The sequence below is a fragment of the Euprymna scolopes genome, chromosome 19 (assembly GCF_053919585.1).
Source record: "Euprymna scolopes isolate OS-2025 chromosome 19, ASM5391958v1, whole genome shotgun sequence".
Lineage (NCBI taxonomy): Eukaryota > Metazoa > Mollusca > Cephalopoda > Sepiida > Sepiolidae > Euprymna > Euprymna scolopes.
In genome coordinates this window covers 89,416,863-89,430,410 of record NC_136500.1, presented here as the reverse complement: position 1 = coordinate 89,430,410, position 13,548 = coordinate 89,416,863, and the positions used below count along the sequence as shown (strand labels likewise).

Sequence of the window (13,548 nt, the reverse complement as noted above, 5' to 3'; positions counted from 1 at the left end):
TCAACAGCTTTTCGGCCTAGCTTGAATTGAAATGAAAACCTGTGTGAATTTGCTTTTTTTTTCATCTTGTATTCAACGTTCTGAAAAGAAATAATTGTTTTAAAACAATTGTAATTTAAACGATTAGATAGAGCGAAAAACGCTCTTTAAAATAGTATATCAAGTAAAGGTATTATAACAAAAACTTACTTAAAATACATCATTTGAAATCAAAATTAAAAATTCTGCAAGAACTTTCTTGTCAATCTAATATTTTATGAACTCTTTACACTAACTTTTTGCATATATGATTCGTTTTCATGCATGCAATTTCAATTTAGGCCAATACCAGCAAATTCATATCTTCACTATAATAATTATTTGCTAAAATCTTTCCTCTGGTAAAAAGAAAGAATTCTTTGAAACTCTGCGAATTAAGGAAATCTTAATATTCTGTTTCGAATATCCTGTCGAACAATAAATTCTTGTAAATTCTAATTAACAATTTTTGGGTTCTTTCACAGACACACACACACACACACACACACACACACACACACACACACACACACACACACACACACACAATATTAAAAGAATTCTTTTAAAATGAATGAAGATCAGAAGTGTTCATGGCTTGTTAAGACTCATCTTATGATGTTGGAAACGAAATCCTCCTTTAAAAAGTTTTTCATAATAATGTGAGAATATTGAACTAAAGTGTCGAATCATTATTAAACTGAATGAACATTATTTAAATACAATAAAATGTTATCAAAGATTTGAAAATGGGTTATTCATCCAAAAATGCAACTACTTTGACCATTGAACATTTCTACCGCATAAAGCTTTTTGTAAACAAATACGTTCATTTTCATGAAAAAAAAAAGAAATAAAAAATAGCCATTCAACATTTGCACTGAATGTCATTATATTGAGTTTTCCAGCAAAATAAACATGTTATATGCGTTTTCATTGCTGAATCGATGAGAAATTTAATTTCATTAAATTCATGGTGCCATTCATAAAATAGAAACAGGGGAACATTTTGATGTGAAATTATTTGTTGATGTTGAATGGAACCAGAAGCATTTCCATGCAAAACCATTGTGAACTTGCACAAATGTTTTTTTTTTTTAAAAAAAAAAAACGATTTCGAAAAATACTTAAAAAAAAATGTAAGACTATTCAACTTTGAAAATTCTTTTGTATTAAAAAAAAATGTGTTTTAAAGACATTAAAACAATTTGGAGAAAATCTTGTCGTAATTTTTCATACGACCTCATTTTGAATATCTAGCATTGAATTAAAAAACAAATTTGTTTAAAGAATAAAAAATTAATTTTTCTCCAAATTGTTTTAATGTCTTTAAAACACATTTTTTTTTTATTTGGAAAAAATAAATAGAAGAAAGACTGAATAAATTTCAATATTTTTTAATTAAATAAAGAAATAAAACAAAACACCCAAGAGAGAAAAAACAAAAAGTATTTATAGTACAAAACTTTATAATCGGTTTGAATAGTGGATACATTTTATATTTTTTAAACATTTTTTTTAAGTATTTATTTTATTTTTTTATAGAGGAAAATAGATTAAATAAAAGTTAAAAAAAAAAAAAAAAAAAGGAAGAAGGCCAGAGTATATAAAGTTGAACTTAAAATGTCTATGTAAAACTCCTGGATGTGCCAAATTCGAATCCAGTTCATTCCACAGAATTGCTTTCACTTACGATGTTGGCAACCTTTATATGGTCCTTTCCATAAGTATCTGATGTCTTTCTAGAAAAAATCCTAACTAGAAAGATATCAGAGAAACGAATGCAAACAATAATCATCAGATTCATACAAAATGAATGAAGGATGCTTAACAACAATAACCGTCATTAGTGTATTTGGTTTAACATTTTTTGTTTCCAATTTTATTATCAGTTAATGCAAGTTGAGGATGAGGCATCCTACAGGATGCCAAATATTCACCCACTAATTTAGATATTCTAACTGAGAAATCTTTTTAAGATTCTGACTGTCGCTTTAAGTGCAATTGTTTGAATCTCTCTTGCACTTGGTTCACCAGGTATATTCACCAGGTAGTTTTTGAAATTATTTTTCATGAGTCTAGTTGCTCCTATAATTACTGCAATGACAGATCTTCCTAAGATTCCAATTTCTTTTCATGTCGTACATAAGACCTTGATATTTCGTTATCTTTTTCCTCTCAGCTCTGTTTAACCCAGCATCATTGGGGACACTAACTTCTACTAAGGTTGCCTCTTTCACCTTCTTGTCCCATATCACTATGCCAGGTTTTATATGGTTCTGTTTTCTAGCTGTAGGTATTGCATAGTAATAGTGGAAGACGTTTCCCAATTGTTCTTTCTGGCATCTGTTCCCAGGACTTACTGCTGCATTCGATATTCAACTTTTTACAGATCGTCCAGTGGAGATATTTACGCACTCCAGTGTGTCATGTCATATAGTAGCTGTCCCCCAGTGCTGATATGTGCTTTTAAAAACCAACTTCCAAAAGACAGGTTAGTTTGGAAGGCAATTTTTAAAAACACGTACCAGCATGCAAAACACACATTAAACCGAACGTCATCGTCATTATTATTATCTAAATATTAATTTACTTGTCCGACGTCCTGTGTCACAAAAAACCCCCCCAAAAACATCATCATCGCAAACATTAATTAATGAGAAACAAATTACCTCCCTTTATAGCCGCTCTTTATCAGAAAAAAATTATTAAAACCATTTAGTTTCCCAAACAAAAAAAAAAAAGAGAGAGCTGTTTGATAACAGTTTCACATTGGTTATTTTATTTTATAATTTAAAAACGTCATATTTAGAGGAGACAGTATTTTTTTTTATTATAGATTCTTTTTAAAATTAAAAAAAAAATGTGTAAGTGAATTGACAGCTGTTCCTTTATAATTTATATTAAAAGATAATTCAGGAAAACGAAACAATGTATTGTGTGTTGAATGTTTATTTGAAAAAAAAATACTTTAATCAATTCTTTTTAGCTTTAAAAGGTTAAAAAACCATTTGCTAAAAGAATTATTTTTAATTCGTCGTTATTTCTTGTATTTTATTTTTTATTTCTATTTAGAATGTGTTCTAAAAATGTTCAATTACCGTGGAATTTCCACAGGTTTTGCTAATTATTATTATTATTATATATTCCGTTATTCGTGTGAGTTTTTGTATTGAAGAACACTTTAATTTTCTTTTGTTTTTATGTTTGTCTTGTTTTTATTTTACTCAATAAGTAGAATGCCATTGGAGAACTTTTTTCTTTTTAATTGTCTTTGGAGTAGTTAGCCTGGAGATCACATTTCTATTACAAATGGTGATAGGTTGGTAAATTTTTGTTCTTCCAATGATTCTAGGACTAAGAATCTGAAGAAGTCATTAGTGAATTCTTTGTCAAATTCTGTGTCTGGGTGCCGTCCCATGATTTTTTTTTATAATACGACATATTTAGTTGTTTTCTTTGTTTTTTTTTTGTTTTTTTTTTTATTATTTCATTGCTCGTACTCCCCACTCACCTCGAAACACAATTTTAGGACAAATATTGGTGGTGGACGCATTTGCCCTGATTTCTCAGAAGTATACAAGCAGTGTACTCCACCATGAAATCTGCTCTACCGTTAGTTTTATTGGTAAAGTTTACATCCAGATTTTAACAGTCATGTGTCTTTCAAGCCGAGCTTCCAATATTTTTTGTCGTCTTTAGTTGTTACTTTTAATGAGGTTTTGTTATACCTAGAGCTAGGACAACAGCATATTCTTTTCATTGTTTTGACTCTCGAGTGTGTATCCGTTGATATCTTATATGCTTTTATATAGAGTGATGTGGTTCTCGGTTGACTGTGTCTAACGGATATATAATTGAGAGTCAAAACAATACTCAGAATATTCTGTTGTCATAGCCCTAGTTATAACCAATATTTAACACATCTCAGTGTATAACACTTAGGACTTGATATATGGCACACTCAAGTTGACACACCGGTTCTCGTCAGATCACCGAAGTTAAGCAACGTCGAGCCTGGCCAGTACCAGATGGGTGACCATTTGGGAAGGCTAGCCACTGTATGTACCACAAAGTACAATACCAGGTTGGGAAACTGGCGCGGTCTATCCTTCTCTCGAGGGTAGATGGGACTCTCTTAAGCTGTGGTAAGCACCCCATCTAGTGATGGCATCAGGATAAGCCTTAGTGAAGCATCAAGTATTCAGCTATGGACAAGATTTGAATTATGCTACAAACTCGTGTAGTGAGTTCAATCTCGGCTGCAGCCGCATGTTATGTTTTTAAGACTTGATATATTCTCCAAGGGGAGGTGATTGGATTGGGTTTGAGATCTTATCTAGCCCAATTAAAGGCCAAACTGGCATGTTGTAGGCTACATGACTACTGATTCAATTAGGACTCATACTGTTCAGTCCCTAGGATCCCATCGCTACCCATGACCTTCAAATGTGTCTCTTAGGAAAATGGGAGGGGGATAGGGCGTTCTTACTCTTCTACAGAAGTGCAGTTACTAAATGCCATACCCCCCCCACTCCCATTGTGATTGAGGATAAAAGGCTTGAAAAATTGATAGGGTTGGGAAATAAAACAAGCAGAAGATAAACAGATAGAAAGGGCTGCAAATGATGGATTTCATGGTGATGGGATGAGAAAACGGGTCCAAATTTAATGCTGTGCTGGAGACAAATTCTATTTAATCCATAGATGGGACCCTGACAGGTATTATCATCCCGATTCAAAGTGAACCCGAGAATAATGGTAACTAAGTGATGACTACACAGCTTTCTCTAAGGTGATCAAAATCCAAGTCTGTCTTTAAAACTCACATTACACATCCATTTCTCTCCAAGCAACGCACGTCCTCAACTTTCATTGGCCAGGTTTTACTTCCATACATCATAACACTGTGTACACATGCATTATGCCACAAAGACCCGTGGTGTGATGGATAAAGTACTAAAGTAATAATTAATTGTAAATGACAGTATTCTGGGGATGGAAGGTTAGTGGACCTGAGAGTAATAGTAATTAAACTATGACTACCTTTTTCCCCCCAAAATCCTAAATTATTGGGATCATATGATCAGATGCACTTTAAGATTATATCTAGGACCGTCAAAGTTTTAACAGCAGATCTTTTTTTTAAGACAATAATCTGTTTTGGTTTGTTGCAAAAAAAAAAAATTAAATAAATAAAATATGTTGATAAAAAAATAATAAACAAATTAAATATTAAAAAAAAGCAAGAAATCTTAAAAACAGTAATCAAAATCCTTATCTTGTGTGGCATTATGGCTCAAACTCCTTTCATTATATTCAGCTATCAACAAAATAAATCCGTTCAATAGAAGAAAGATTACTGGCAGTTGGATCTTTTTTTTTTAATCTTTAGCCCTCACTCCTCATCTTCCCTCCCCAAAAAATAAATAAATTCTTACATTTCTTTTGACGGATTACTAGATAAAAAAAATAAGATGTTGCTGTATATCCATTTTACAAATAAAGCATACGGAATAAAAATTTTAAAAAATCCCATCTCTAATTTTTTTAAATTTTTTATTTAAGAAATGCCTATTTTCTCTTTATTTAGCTGATGACAAGCTTTGTCCGCATTCAAGACGATTTTATTTCTTGTTTATTGCTTCATGGCATTCTGCTGCTGCCTGCTATTTGCAGAAATAAGCAATCCATCCGGATTTTCGTCTCTTTGTTGCAATGTGATCCAGAGGAGATATATCCGTGGCATGTTATATTTGCATAACAGAAACCACATCTGAATTGGAAACTTGCTTCCCATTCAAATGACACCTTTAATAAACAACAACAACAACAACAAAAACCAAGTATACTCAACATGCGTCCATTCAATGAAAATGTTATTTCAAATGTAAATAGGAAAGACGTGGGGAAGGGAGGCGTTTAGAGGGATGTTAGGATGCACAAAAAATAAATAACCTTATTAGTTACAAAAGAAAATTAAATAAGAAACATCTACATTTCTACCATTTTGAAATGATGATTGATAATTCATATTATTCAGACTGTACTCATCTTGAGTTTTTTTCACAACATTTTGACCAATATAACCTCCTACTTTCTCCAGGTGTTTTGTCGAAAGACCCGTGGCACAGAGATTAGAGTAATTGCAAAAATTGTTAAAAGTGATATTCTGTTGAAGGTTAAATTCTCAGTGTGGGTAAACTAAAAATATAATTGTAAATTACTCAAGACCTCTATTTAGCCATGAGCATGTTACCCCCGTGAAGTAAATAAAAGGTTCTGTTTAAAATTCCATCCAAACTCCCAAGTTTGACAGAAACATTCTCAAGTTTGACAAGATACACCTGAAGAAGGTTGGAAGTTACATTGACCGAAACGTTGTAAAAATGACACTCCAGATGAAAGCAGTAGTCTGAAGAATCCTAATAATATGAATATCTTGTTGAAGTCGGGAATCTTGCTGCAAACTTGTGAACGTGCACAAAATTTGGAATGGAACCCTTGGGGATAGCATGCTCTCATTTCATCATCCATGACCAATAGAAATGCTATGAAGTACCTAGGATAGACTTACTCACGGTCCAGTCTGATGAAACGGGAGCATGCTATCTCTGTGGATTAATAAGGTCTTCTGTTCAAAATGCCGTGCAGATTATCCAAGTTGGACAGAAAGATTCCAGAGTCCGACAAGATACACCTGAAGAACGTTGGAGACAACATCGTCCGAAATATTGTGAAAATAACATTCAAGATTACAAGAATCTAAAGAATACAAAGAAACATTTACAAAATGTTGATGAACGGAAAAATGAATCTGTTTATACCAACGTAGCCATCTGTGTAAAAATACTACATGAAAAGATAAATGAACAATTCCATTTAATTATAAACTTGCAACATTCACTTTTGGTTTAAGTTAAGATTTGCAATAAAAGGTCACATGATTAAAAAAAAAAAAACTGTTAACGCAATGGTGTTTTCTTAAAATAAAAAAATACTTATTCTTACCGAAAGCTTAAACGAATGGAAACAAATTCCTTTGTTTTAAATCTTAAACATACCAACAAAAAAAATTACTATTTAAATGTTTAAACTTTTTAAATACATTCTCTACCGAGATCATCTTCGATTAAATTTGTTTTGTCTATTTTACGAAATGAAAAAAATCTATTCTGAAAAAAGTGAATTTCGTTTCTTTACGTTTTAATATATCTATATATTAATACGATAGCGTGTGTTTTAATATATCTATATATTAATACGATAGCGTGTGTTATTTTGTGTGTCATGCTTACATATTTGTTCTTTCAAGTGACTGTTGTTTAATTGTTACTAACCTGGGTGCCCCGGCGTTGCCCGGGTGTTTGGAGGTGTGTGTTGAGCAATAAAAAAAAGTGGTAGTAGACAGGCTGGCAGGCTGAAACCCATACCACGCAGGAAGAAAAGAAAGGGGAAAAATGTGACATCTTTGCTGTTGCATCCTTCACCAAACTCGAAGTGACGAAGGTTTAAATTAAGGCTAGTCAATCGAAAAGAGGGAATAACTTTCGAAAATGTCAGTAAAAAAAGCGACCCTTCACTGTAGTAAAGTGCTCAGTTGAGGGTGAAGAAATTAATGTTTTTAGCCAATTTTTCGATATTTGTCGCCTGAAGGGTCGAGCTTCAAAATGATACTGATCTCATGAAAATCCGTTGCCTCTGTCGCAAGTTTTAGGCAGACATAGAAACATACATACATACATTTAAACAGACAGGTGAGATTTATTTCATAGATGACCACCCATTTCTTGTAATAAATAATTTTACCAAGAATTCTTCATAACTTTTGGTTTCAGTTTTGATTATAGCTAAAGGAACTTTCTTCTAAGGTTTGGTTTCAGTTCAAGCTAATGCACCCAAGTAATACGGATATATTTTTTATTTTTTTAAATCACAACTTTATAATATATAAGAAGCGATAGAAAATTGAATCTATAATAATATATACGAAATCTGTATAAATTAAACTATCATATTTAAGCATATTTTATGACTGGGCTATGCTGAGTGTCCCTGCTAGCTTAGATAAATACTTTGGCAGTTTTAACAAAAGAGCTGCAATAATATCAAGGCATCTCCATTTATGCTAAACATCCACAGAATGCCATCGTCAATACATTACATACATATGAAAGAGTCCGCTGTGGAATTTCCACAAGTCTCGCTAGTTTCAGTTATTTTATGGACCTAACCGATAATTGACCTAAATGACCCCAGATGAAAGCAAAGGAAAATTTTGATGTTTCTAAACTGAGAGAAATTTAACTTTTACTCAAACTTATTTGAAGGTTTTAATAATTCATATTGATTTCTATAAAACAAACAAACAGATATTGACTTTGGTACACACACACATACAGGAGAGAAATTTGAATGCTAACTAGACACTCTCCTCGAGTATCTAAGGTCCCTCTGTACAGGAATATCTTAACCTAAAAACTGAGAATTTACATTTTTGTGAAACTCTAGTTATTTAAGTGGAAGTCCGTTTTTCCTGAATTAAAAAAAAAAAAATAAAAAAATGCAAAATTTTGCTAAAAATGAAGAATACACATCCTTAAGGATAGAAGATTGAGCGTTTATGCCATGTAACTACTGATTTAATACAGAGGGAAAACGGATGTTTTTAGAACGCTCCTAATGGCATAGTTTAGTAAATGTTTTTATGTACATTATAAATTTTTTGTTGAAATATTTGCAGAGTTTTGTTTTCCTTAAAAACATGCGTTTCTCGTGACTCACCCTGTATTATTAGAATGCACTTGCGTTCAGGAAAGCTAAGGAAAAGCAAAAGAATATAGGCCATTAATAGGGTTATGACAAGAGAATATTCTTATCATTGCTCTGACTCTCGCGTATATATCTGACACAGTTAATCAATTGAGAACCGCATCACTCTATATAAAAACACTAGCCTGGCTGCCCTACATTGACCGAGTGTTTGTAGGTGGGTGTTGAGCAAGAAAAAAAAAAAAAAAAAGTGGTGGTAGGCAGGCAGGCTCGAACCTGTACCGCGAAGAAGAAAAAGAATGTGAAAAAAAAAAAAACAATCGTGACATCTTTGATGTTGCGTCCATCGCCAAACCTGAAGTGGCGAAGGTTTAAATTAAGGCTAGTCAATCGAAAAGAGGGGATGACTTTCAAAAATATCGGCGAAAACAGCAACTTCTCCTCATAGAAAAGTGCTCAGTTGAGGGTGAAGGAATTAATGTTTTTAGCCAATTTTTCGATATTTGTCATCCAAAGGGCTTCTAAACGATACTGATCTCATGTAAATTAATCGCCTCTGTCGAAAATTTTAGGTAAACATACATACATACATTTTAACAGACAGATGAGATTTCTATTATTGATAAGATATTAACTGATATATATTCGAGATTTACAATAACGAAAAAAATATTATCTTGTCATAGTCCTAGTCATTAATCACCTTTCTTAGCTAAAACCCCAATTTTCATAAATACATGTTGTACACAGAAACTCTGATTTAATAAAGCAACAAATTTTTTTTAACATGTATTTAGTTGTAGATTTTTTTTTTTTTTTGTCATTGTGTTAAATATTGACCGATATGTTTACTAACGTAAATAATCGCAAAAATATATTTGCGCAGATAAATTTGGCATGCTGTAAACAGGAAACATTTCCAACAAAAAATCATGAAAACGTTTAAACGTTTAACCTTTCTTATCATATAGACTTCATATTTCGCTTAATGTTCGTTTTACATGTTGGCATGGGTTGGACGACTTTTACAAACTGACTTCCATACAAACCTATCTCTGGCCAGGGCTTTAATTATCTCACTTTCTATCAAATCTATTACCACATCTTCCCAGGTTTCTTTTTTTCTTTTGGCTTTTCCTTGTGAAATGAACCTGCTAACATAATTCTTCTACATCTACTAACCCAAAAACCTTCATCTATTCTTTCAATGTGACCATACCAACAAAGCCTCCAGTTTTGCTCACAACTTCCTTTACTGTCCAAAAACTAATATTTGTGAGAAATAAATGTGATAATATTTAGTCAATTATGACGTCAGTCATATAACAAAAACAGTGACAAATGCCATTTTTTTTTTTAACAGTTCAAAGGAAATGATCTGGCTAACAAGTCTTCCCACCTCCATACTTTTTCACCTTGCAACCTACTGGACATCATGGCGAATAAATCATTCATTTTCTAAGATTGCATTATTTAAAGATAATTAGTGTAAACTAATTATCTTTAAATTAATCAACAACGCAATCTTTTATTAGAGATAACGAAATTACCTCAGCCCTTGGAGGAACAACACACATACCAAGGGACTAGAGAACAAAGTATGATTCTGATTCAATTATTAAATGACTTAAAACTAAATGATTATACAGTATCTACTGAGGATGACTATGTAATATTTTGCCAGAAATTAAATTCAACTAATTTTTCATTTATTTTTGTCTACTTCTATCTAGACTCCCTATCTAAAGGCTTTTTTTAGAGATGGCGAACTTTAAATTCACAACTCCATTTTCTTTAATTGCAGTGTCGAGAATCATCGGTTATTCAGCTTGGTTTGGCAATTCATCATGTAGTTTTAGCAGGACAAAGCTACATGCCACACAGTACACAATACAATCAATTTACTGAGAGAAACATTTGATAATCTAATGATTTCACAAAATATACCTGTCAATTGGTCACCTCGTTAATGAGATTTAACCTCATTAGATTATTTTCTGTGGGAATATGTGAAGTCCCCTATCTATGCTGATCAACCAGATAAAATAGACCACTTGGAAAACAACATTTGACACATTATTGCTGAAATATAGCCTAATTTAGTGTGTAGAGTTTGTGAAAATTGGACCTCTAGATTATGCCATGCACGTGTGAGCCGTGAGGGCCATATGTCTAAAATTGTATTTAAATTATAAATGCCAAAAATTAATCTTTGCAATAAACCACATGTTTGGATAATAAAAACATTTTTTTCTGTGATTTAGTTTAATTTAAAGTTTGCCGTTTCTAAAAAAAAAAAAACACCAATTATATATACATATACATACATACATAAATATGATGATTGCTACTGCTTGACAGAAGCTTGCCATCTGTTCAGGTTGATGTTGAGCGTCCATGTGCACGTAGATGGCTCTTCCACCCAGCGACACTCTTGCATAATCGTTCACAGATGTGGCAAGGGAAGTTGCCAGTATTTGCTGATTCTTGGAAAGGGGCTATATTATGTATCCTTGAATGATGTATCAAACCACTTACAAATTTATGTAGCAGTCCACAGATTACAACAATACTTGTGTGATCTGGGTGGCAGCACATTCTCATAAAATTGTTGGTTTTATCGAACCTCACATGGTTCACCAAGCCAGCTTTAGACAGAAGAAATCTGCCACAGATTGTATATTTCAGTTTTTGTTGAAAGTCGGCAGGAACTGTAGATTCATCCTGCTTTCTGAGAGTAAACACGTTTTTCCTCAAAGTTTCTACATCCTTTAATGATTAATTTTCTCCACTTGTTTCATCCACGGTTATTAAAGTATAAATACATATACATACATTAAGTTTTCTTATGGGTTCAAAAACAGAATATGGTAGCCAATGTTTTCAACTAATGGAGGCTTTTTTTATATCTGAAACGGACAGATCACCAAGTGCGATTCCAGGTGTTGTCTGATAATAGAAACAAAATGGAAACAACTACAGTACAATAGAAATAGAATCAAAATTAAAGAGGAGTTATTTTATGATTTTTCATCCAAGGATGGAATACTGTTGCCATATCTGGGCAGGAGCTGCAAAAAACAGCCTATCCTGCCTTGACAGAGTACAAAATAGACTTCGTGGCTTAGTGGGGGATGCCCTTTTCTCTACCCTGCAACCTCTCTCCCACAGAAGAGACGTTGCGAGCCTATCCTTGTTTTATCGTTATTTCCATGGCAGGTGCTCGTCTGAACTCCAATCTCTGGTCCCCCCTCGCCAATCTTTCACGAAAAACACCTGTCTAGCCGAATCCACTGTGAAAAATTTCCCCCACTCTTTATCTGTGCCTAAATCAAAACGTGGATTCCATGAACAAAGCTTCTTTCTAAGAACTGCACGCTTGTGGAACTCTGTTCCGTCTGCCTGCTTCCCACCGGACTACAACTTGGATGTGTTCAAGTCCAATGTTAACAAATTCCTAATGTACCGCCCCCTTAAGTAAACACTTCATCAAATCTCCACACTAACGTAATGTACTTGCAATAACCCTTATCCCTGAGTGGCTTCCGGGCCTTGATAAGTGGCGATCACTGTGTAAAAAAAAAAAAAAAATAAGTTTTAGAAACAGGAATTCGGTTGAGAAAAATCTGACAATATTATTTGTTAGAAATCATCTCCGGAATATTAACAAAATTGAGGATCACATCAAAAGAGAAAAATAAAAAAAAATTTTTTAAATCCTTATAAAAAAAAAAATTGATACTTCTTTTTGATACCCTCAACATCATATTCGGTTAAATGTCTGTTTTAACATGCTGCCATATCTTGAACGGCTTCTAGAAATTGACTTCCATACCAATCTATCTCTGGTCAGGTCTTTATTTATTTCTCTTTTTCTCAAATCTATTATCAGTATCTCCCATGTTTTCTTTGGCCTTCCTTCTAAACTGAACCTACTAACTCAACTCTCCTACATCTACTAACTCAAGAACTCTCATCCATTCTTTCAATGTGGCCATACCATTGAAGTGTCCTGTTTTACATACAGCTTCCTATACTCTCCAGATTGAATCACCCTCTGAGGTCATCAGATCTAAGTGTTTTAGCACTCACATTACACATCCATTGTATCATTCTCACGCCATTTCTCTTTATGCAACATATGTCCTCAATTTCCCAGCAAGATTTTACTTTCATACATCATAACACTACATACGTTACGCCACAATGATCTGTGGTGTAATGGATAAAATGCTGAAGTAATAATCAGTTCTAAGTGAAAGTCTTCTGGGGTTTGAGAGTTCAATCCTTAGTACAGGCAATATTAAGAATACAATTATAAATTTCTAACCGATAATGGCTGACGGAACGAGAACAAATTACTTCCATTGATTAAATAAAGAATGTGTTTGAGATTCCATGTAGATTACCACTTCAACAGAAAGATTCCAGAATTTAACAAAATGCACCTGAAAAAAAATAGGATGGTACATCGGCTGAAACCCTGTGAGAATAACATCCCAGACGGGAACAGCAGTCCAAATAACTGAAATAATCAAAATTATCAATCCTCATCTTAAAAATTCTGAAACATTTTTAGACATATGTGCAAAAAAAAATCTCTTTTTGAATTCATTCAAAAATATAATTGCAAATTACTTAGCACTTCTACCCAGTCATGACTTATGGAACAACAGCATGCTACCCCCAGGGATTAAAGAAAGAGTTTCGTTCGCAGATTCCCAAGTTCAACAGAAAGATTCCAGAGTTTGAAAAGAT

The 13,548-nt window shown here is 33.1% G+C and overlaps 1 protein-coding gene across 2 annotated transcripts in view; it reads right to left on the bottom strand.

Moving 5' to 3' along the window:
- The window catches only part of LOC145239828 (Golgi-associated PDZ and coiled-coil motif-containing protein-like), a 455,294-nt gene that overhangs the window by 233,940 nt on the left and 207,806 nt on the right, over positions 1–13,548 (bottom strand). The window lies entirely within an intron of this gene.